We start from the raw sequence: 6,000 nt of genomic DNA on the forward strand, positions 1-6,000 counted from the left end.
ATCAACCTCACTTCTCAGAGCATTAGGAAAGGCCCTAGAGAAGATCTTTCTGTTGTCAGAAGTTCTACCATCTAGGAGGCAGGAAAATATCATCTCTTGCAAAGCTACCAGGCTATGGAACACTCCCCCCAAGGGAGATGCATTTGACCCCCACCCTCCAAATATTTAGGAAGATGGTAAACTCTTATCCTCTGCCAACTCTTAAATTTATTCCAGTGTTAAATTTAATACTATTTCATTGTACTTTTTTGTTTATTTTTGTTTATTTTTAATCGACTTAAGCCCAATTGACTATTGAAAAAATCAGAAAGGTTGGGTAGAAATTTGATAAAAGGAATACAGATATGTTCTAGAATGCTTTTGACATCAACTCACTAGCCAAGCTAGAAATGCCAATAGGAAGGGATCATGGGAATTGATCAAATGTTCAGAAGGGCACCAAGCTGTTTACCTCCAAGCTATATGATGGCTCAGGTACTTTAATGTAATGCTTACAGCCTGCTATCAAATATTTTGATACCTGTCAGCAGGCCTAGTTAGTTTTCACAGGTATTCAAAGTCAAATGCTTTTTTACAGCATTTACAATATATTGGATCTTATACTTGTTTCCTTAGTTTTTGAAAGTTCCTTGGTATATTTCTTTTAGAAAGTCAGCCAGATTTTGAGGGCTGACAAGCTTGCATTACTTAATTATCTTCCTTATTTCCATCTATCACATAAACCAACTGTTTAGTGACAGAACTAATGTTTCAGAAGGATGGAATACTTTTCAAACTCTTTATCGCAAGGCCAGGTAGGGAAAACAGTCTAAAAATGCTTGTACCCTACAGTATAATTTGATAGCAGTGATAAACCTAGAGGTTGGGTAAATAAAGTGCAGGAAAATAGCAGAAAAAATAAAATAAAAATGTAGAATCCTAACTGAGCAATGGATGAGACAAGCAACCACCTTTTTGGCCAATTTGTTCACAGCCTCCTCCAGCAGGCTGCAGGGAAGAAGAGGTGAAATGCCAAGAAAAATAGAAAGCAAAAGATCAGACTTGCCTGCCCTACCAGGAATCAAGCTCAACTGGGTGGACGGGGGACATATTTATTTCTTTACCATCTACCAGCAGCAGTCGCCATCCATAATAAATTGTCCCAAAGGGAATGCAATTTTTCACAGGGGAAAAAAAAAAAAGAACAAGCCTCCACCCCCAATAGATCACCTTACAATGGTATTCCTAAACCTAGTCTCCTTTAGATTACTTGGCTGGGAATAACTGAAGTCCAAAGAGCTGATGAAGACTGATTCCATTTCCTTGCAAGGTAGAACGATATTGCTACCCCATGCTGCTACCCCATGCGTGGTGGAAAAGGAATCTGAATCTGTGCAGGAACAGTAGAGGCACAACCAGAACAACCTCCCAGCTCATACTCTTATTAAAGGAGAATGCTGCTCCAACCCCGCCCCCTCCCCTCCGTTCTCTATCATCCGCTGTAAGGCTTTCTGCTTTATAGGCTATAACTCCATTGCTCTCCGACTGAATTGAGCATTCATTCCCTTCCCTTCCACCACAAAGAGAATTAACCATTGGGGGTGGGGGGTTTGGAAACTGGCACAAAGGAAGATTATTAGATCAACCAGAGGAAGTGTGCGTCCACTGCAAGACAAGTCAACCCCTTCTGCCAAGGACCACACCCGCTTCTCTTTTTGGCAGGGATGCTTTTGACCTTTGAGCAAGGAAGTCTTCCTCACCTGGCTCCCCAGATGAAACTTTGCACTAGAAAATTCGAAGCCAGCACCCATAAAGACAACGGAGCCACCACCAAGCGTCTGCAGACAAGGGAAAGGGAGAAACAAAAACCAGGAGCGCAGAGCAGAATCTCAGATCTCCAAGGGGAGAAGCAGCCCAGCCTCCTGAGATACAGAAATACAGGATTTGATGGGTGTCCCCTCCCCTTCCACCACCACTCCCTTTTTGACAAGGGTGGGGGAGAAATGGGACGGGACCTGTCCAGGGACTTAGTGCTGCTACCTTAGCAATGTTCCACCAACGGCACAAAGAGGAGAGGAAGCTGACAAAGGAATCTCCTCCCTTTCTAGCACGGAAAGGGAATCTCCTCCCTTTCTAGTACAGATACTTGCACGGTTAGGATGGTCCTTGGATGCTACATTTGGTACAGAGCAAAAGAGAAAAAAAAAAAGCAGAGCCATGGAACATGGCATGGATTCAGGACATGTTTCTATACATACAATATTCAAATTAACAAGGGGGAGGGGGCGGAAAAGACCAGCTCTGTAATACCCTTACCATACAACTAGCCCCCTCCCCCCATCTTTATTTAAACAAAGGGAGAATATACTGGAGCTAAAGTTACAGGCAATCAGTTGTGGGGGCATCTCTTCCCCAAACCTCCCTCCTGTCAATTCAATACCCTCCCCCCGCCACTGGCTTGTCAGTAGTTGGGTTGTTCCTTTCACAATCTTCTCCGATCATTATCGTCATTATTCTTCCGTGAAGCATGATTCTGCCTACGGTATATTCAAAACCCGATCCGATCCATCGGGCAGCACTCGAAACGAGACCCACAATCCCCCTGCATTAATTTCAAACCACGTTCTAAAAACCATTTTTGAGGCATTGGCAAAAAAAAGGGGAAAAAAAGCCTAGCTGCAAACGCTTTAAAACAAAGGCAGGCGCGACTAAAACAGCTGTCAGGGCTCTCCCCCACCCATCCACCCACCCCCCGCACCACCCGTCCTCAGGAGAGGTTTTGCTTTGCTTTGCTTTGCTTTATTTTTAACCTACAAACTGGAAGTCATTCCCCTGTTGAATTAAGATGATTTTTTTTCTCCCTGCCTTTCTAACTCCTGGAAAGTTAACGTCAGCGGCGGCTGGGCGCGGATCTGCCAAGTTGGTTAAAGGAAATGAAGGCAATCCCGATTCTATTACCTGTGTCCCCCCCCCCCTGCCGTTTTGGGGAAACCCCCTTTCGAAAGATGCAGGTTTTACGGTTCGAGATTGACAGCTTTTCGGGAGACGATGGTGCCAGGACGGCCGAAGACAATGGGACTTGTAGTTCCACAACTCCGGCGGACGCGGCTTTGGAAGAGAGGGCGTCGAATTCTTCCTCAAACTCAAGCTTTATTTATAATACAGACTCCTGGCGACACGGGAAGCCAACCCGCCCCCATCCCCCCACCCCCATTCCCCGCAAAGTGTTTCACGAATGGGATCGGGGAGACTCAGGTAAGCAGGCGGAAACGACCAAGTTTGGAAAGTCAGAAGGATCCACACCCAGCGAGTAAATAAACGAAAATCCACTTACAGCCTCAAAACATGTCCCGCCCGCAGAAAAAAGGTTGCTGATGAAGCCGGGAAGGGAAAACCCAGAGAAAGAGTCACAATCCGTGCACCGCCAGTGAGACCAGCCAGGCGGTGAGTCACATTTTGTGGGTCCCTTGAAGCACCAGCTCCAGAAACGGACAAGCCAAAGCCCAGCACTTCAGATCAGCCAGCGCGCTTCCCATAAGAAAAAGGAGGCCGGGCTTAACCCCGCCCCCATATTACCATATACTATCCTGCTTGGGGGAGGGGGGGGAGGAACCATCCCCAACCACCCCTGGCGGCAATATTGCCGCTCGCCCACACGCTGCGCCGATTCCTTGGAGAAGCGACGCCTGCCGGAAGTCGGTGGTTCTACAGGGTGCAGACCGGGCACCGGGCGGTAGTTTTCGTTGGGGAGAAAGGGCTTTGCGCCCACCCCCCGTCACCCGGCTCACCTTCCTACTGTCCAGGAGAATAGACAAGGCATTGCATTCATGCCCACCCAGGAGAAAAGAAGGACTTGGGGGAGGGGGGGGAGAGAGATGATAGCAGTATTCCAGTATTTGAGAGGCTGCCACAAAGAGGGGGTGGTGGTCAATTTATTTTCCAAAGCTCCAGAGGGCAGGATAAGAAACAATGGATGGAAACCAATCGAAGAGAGAGAAGCAACCTAGAATTGAGGAGAAACTTCCTAACAGGACAATTAACCAATGGAACCGCTCCCCTTCAGATGTTGTGGGTTCTTCATCACTGGAGGTTTTTAAGAAGAGACTGGACAATCACTGTCTGAAATGGTATAGGATCTCCTGCTTGAGCAGGGGGCTGGACTAGAAGACCTCTCAGGTCCCTTTGAGCTCTATTCTAATTAGGCTGGGGTGGAAAGATGAGACTTCCTCGTAACTTTGTGGACCAGGTCTTATGAGTTTTCTGGTGGCAGAAATAAAGCAGGAGTTTGTCATTGAGGGTGTTGTTGGGACTCCTAGATCTCACTAGGCTTTTGGAGATCAGCAAAGTTTGGCTGCCTGTTCCTTTTTCCCTTCCCCCCACACTGCAAAAAAAAATCTGGGAAAACCCGAAATAAATAATGCATTTGTAGCATCTAGTATTGTTTGCTTCCTGTCACAACTTTGTACCCTGAACACAAAGAAATGTAGATCGTATCAGCTAGTTTTGCATGATATACAGAATTTATTTTTAACTATGTCTTCTGTTCTCTTTGGCAGGTTTTTTTTTTTTTAAAAAGTACTGTTTTTCTTGTGAACTGGTTTGTTAGCTGCCCACATTTATATATTCAAGCTGGGCAGTGATATACTTTTTGCAGGTAAATAAATACATAAATCACAAATTAGAATCACATTTAGGCTTGCATGTTCTGCAAATACACATCTAAGTATGCTAATAAAGAAAGTCCTGGCTTCTTTCTTTGACCTGAGGGAATGTATGGTTGGTTTATTAATTCATCACAATCATTTATATCCTCCTTTTCAGAATTAACCCTTCTTAATGTGCAATAGAAGGAATATACTGTAGCTGAAAACTGCTCCTTCCCACAAAAGACTTGGAAATAATGGTTGGGTGACAATGGGAAGATCTTCACTTGACATATTCCTCCTTCAGAGACACTTATTGTAGGATTGGTGATGGTGAAGCAGAGAAGGAAGAGATTCTGATATTAAAGAAGACCCCTCTGCAGGCATTGGTGCTGTGCACATCTCTTCCTCTTCTCCCTCTAGTAAAACCCACAAAATTAAAAGGTAATTGGTTATTTTGTGGTTCAGTGTTCAAACCAAGCCGGTGTGATTACTTTGTGGTACAGGGTCTTGCGTAAATCCAAGCCATTGGGTTAATTCAGTAGACCAGAGTTCAGTTAGTGCCTTAAAAAGTATAGATGGCATCTTCAGAACAAAAGGGTGACAGTTACCTCTTGGCAGATAGAGAAACTGAGGCTGAGTTGGTTTCTGAACCAAGGTGTGCAGATTGTCAGATCCATTATTAATAATTTGGTATTTAATTTAATCTAATATGTGCAGATCACAGTGCTATTTAATTTGTATTTTTCATTTTAAATATCTCCCAATTTTATTATTTTTATAAATAACTCAAGATGGCAAACATATTCCTTCCTTTCCCTCTTTTCCCCACAACAGTGGCCTTGTGAGGTAAGCTGGGCTGTGAGAGCATGACAAGCAGCTCTCATATTTGGAATGGGACTAGAACTCCTAGTCTCCCTGTTTTTAACCTGGTGCCTTAACCACTAGACCAGACTGGCTCTATATACAGCATTTGCTATATAGTCATCATTACATGCAGAGCTTGATTCTGCTAAATTGAAGCTTTTGTGACTCATAAGGCATCAGGTTTAATATTGCTTAAGTGATAAAAACCTTCCCATAGACAATTGAAAGCTGTACTTGCAATTTTATTTTCACTTACCTGAGAAAAAGCCTCTCTGAACTTTCTTCTGACCAGATGATGAATGTGCTGTCAAGTAATTTGTCAAGTTCACAGTGTTTTAAGGTGAGAAATTCCTATTCCACATCCCCTGTTCTTGAATTTTCAGGAATATGAATGCCTGCAAGTGTCTCCCAAATTTTTTTCCTTAATAGCCCCATCTTGATGAAAGATGACTTTGTGCTTGATCATCCACTCTGAATGTTTAAGTGTAAAAATCGGTGGGTATAAAATGAG

The 6,000-nt window shown here is 44.1% G+C and overlaps 1 protein-coding gene across 1 annotated transcript in view; it reads right to left on the reverse strand.

The window, feature by feature from the left end:
* Nucleotides 1-3,525, reverse strand: part of TP53I11 (tumor protein p53 inducible protein 11) — a 102,066-nt gene extending 98,541 nt beyond the window's left edge. The window contains exon 1 of the mRNA XM_058161712.1: nucleotides 3,314-3,525. The gene's annotated coding sequence lies outside the window, so the exon portion shown is untranslated. The remainder of the gene's footprint in view (nucleotides 1-3,313) is intronic.
* Nucleotides 3,526-6,000: the final 2,475 nt, after the last annotated feature.

The sequence above is a fragment of the Ahaetulla prasina genome, chromosome 1, assembly GCF_028640845.1.
Source record: "Ahaetulla prasina isolate Xishuangbanna chromosome 1, ASM2864084v1, whole genome shotgun sequence".
Taxonomy (NCBI): Eukaryota; Metazoa; Chordata; class Lepidosauria; order Squamata; family Colubridae; genus Ahaetulla; species Ahaetulla prasina.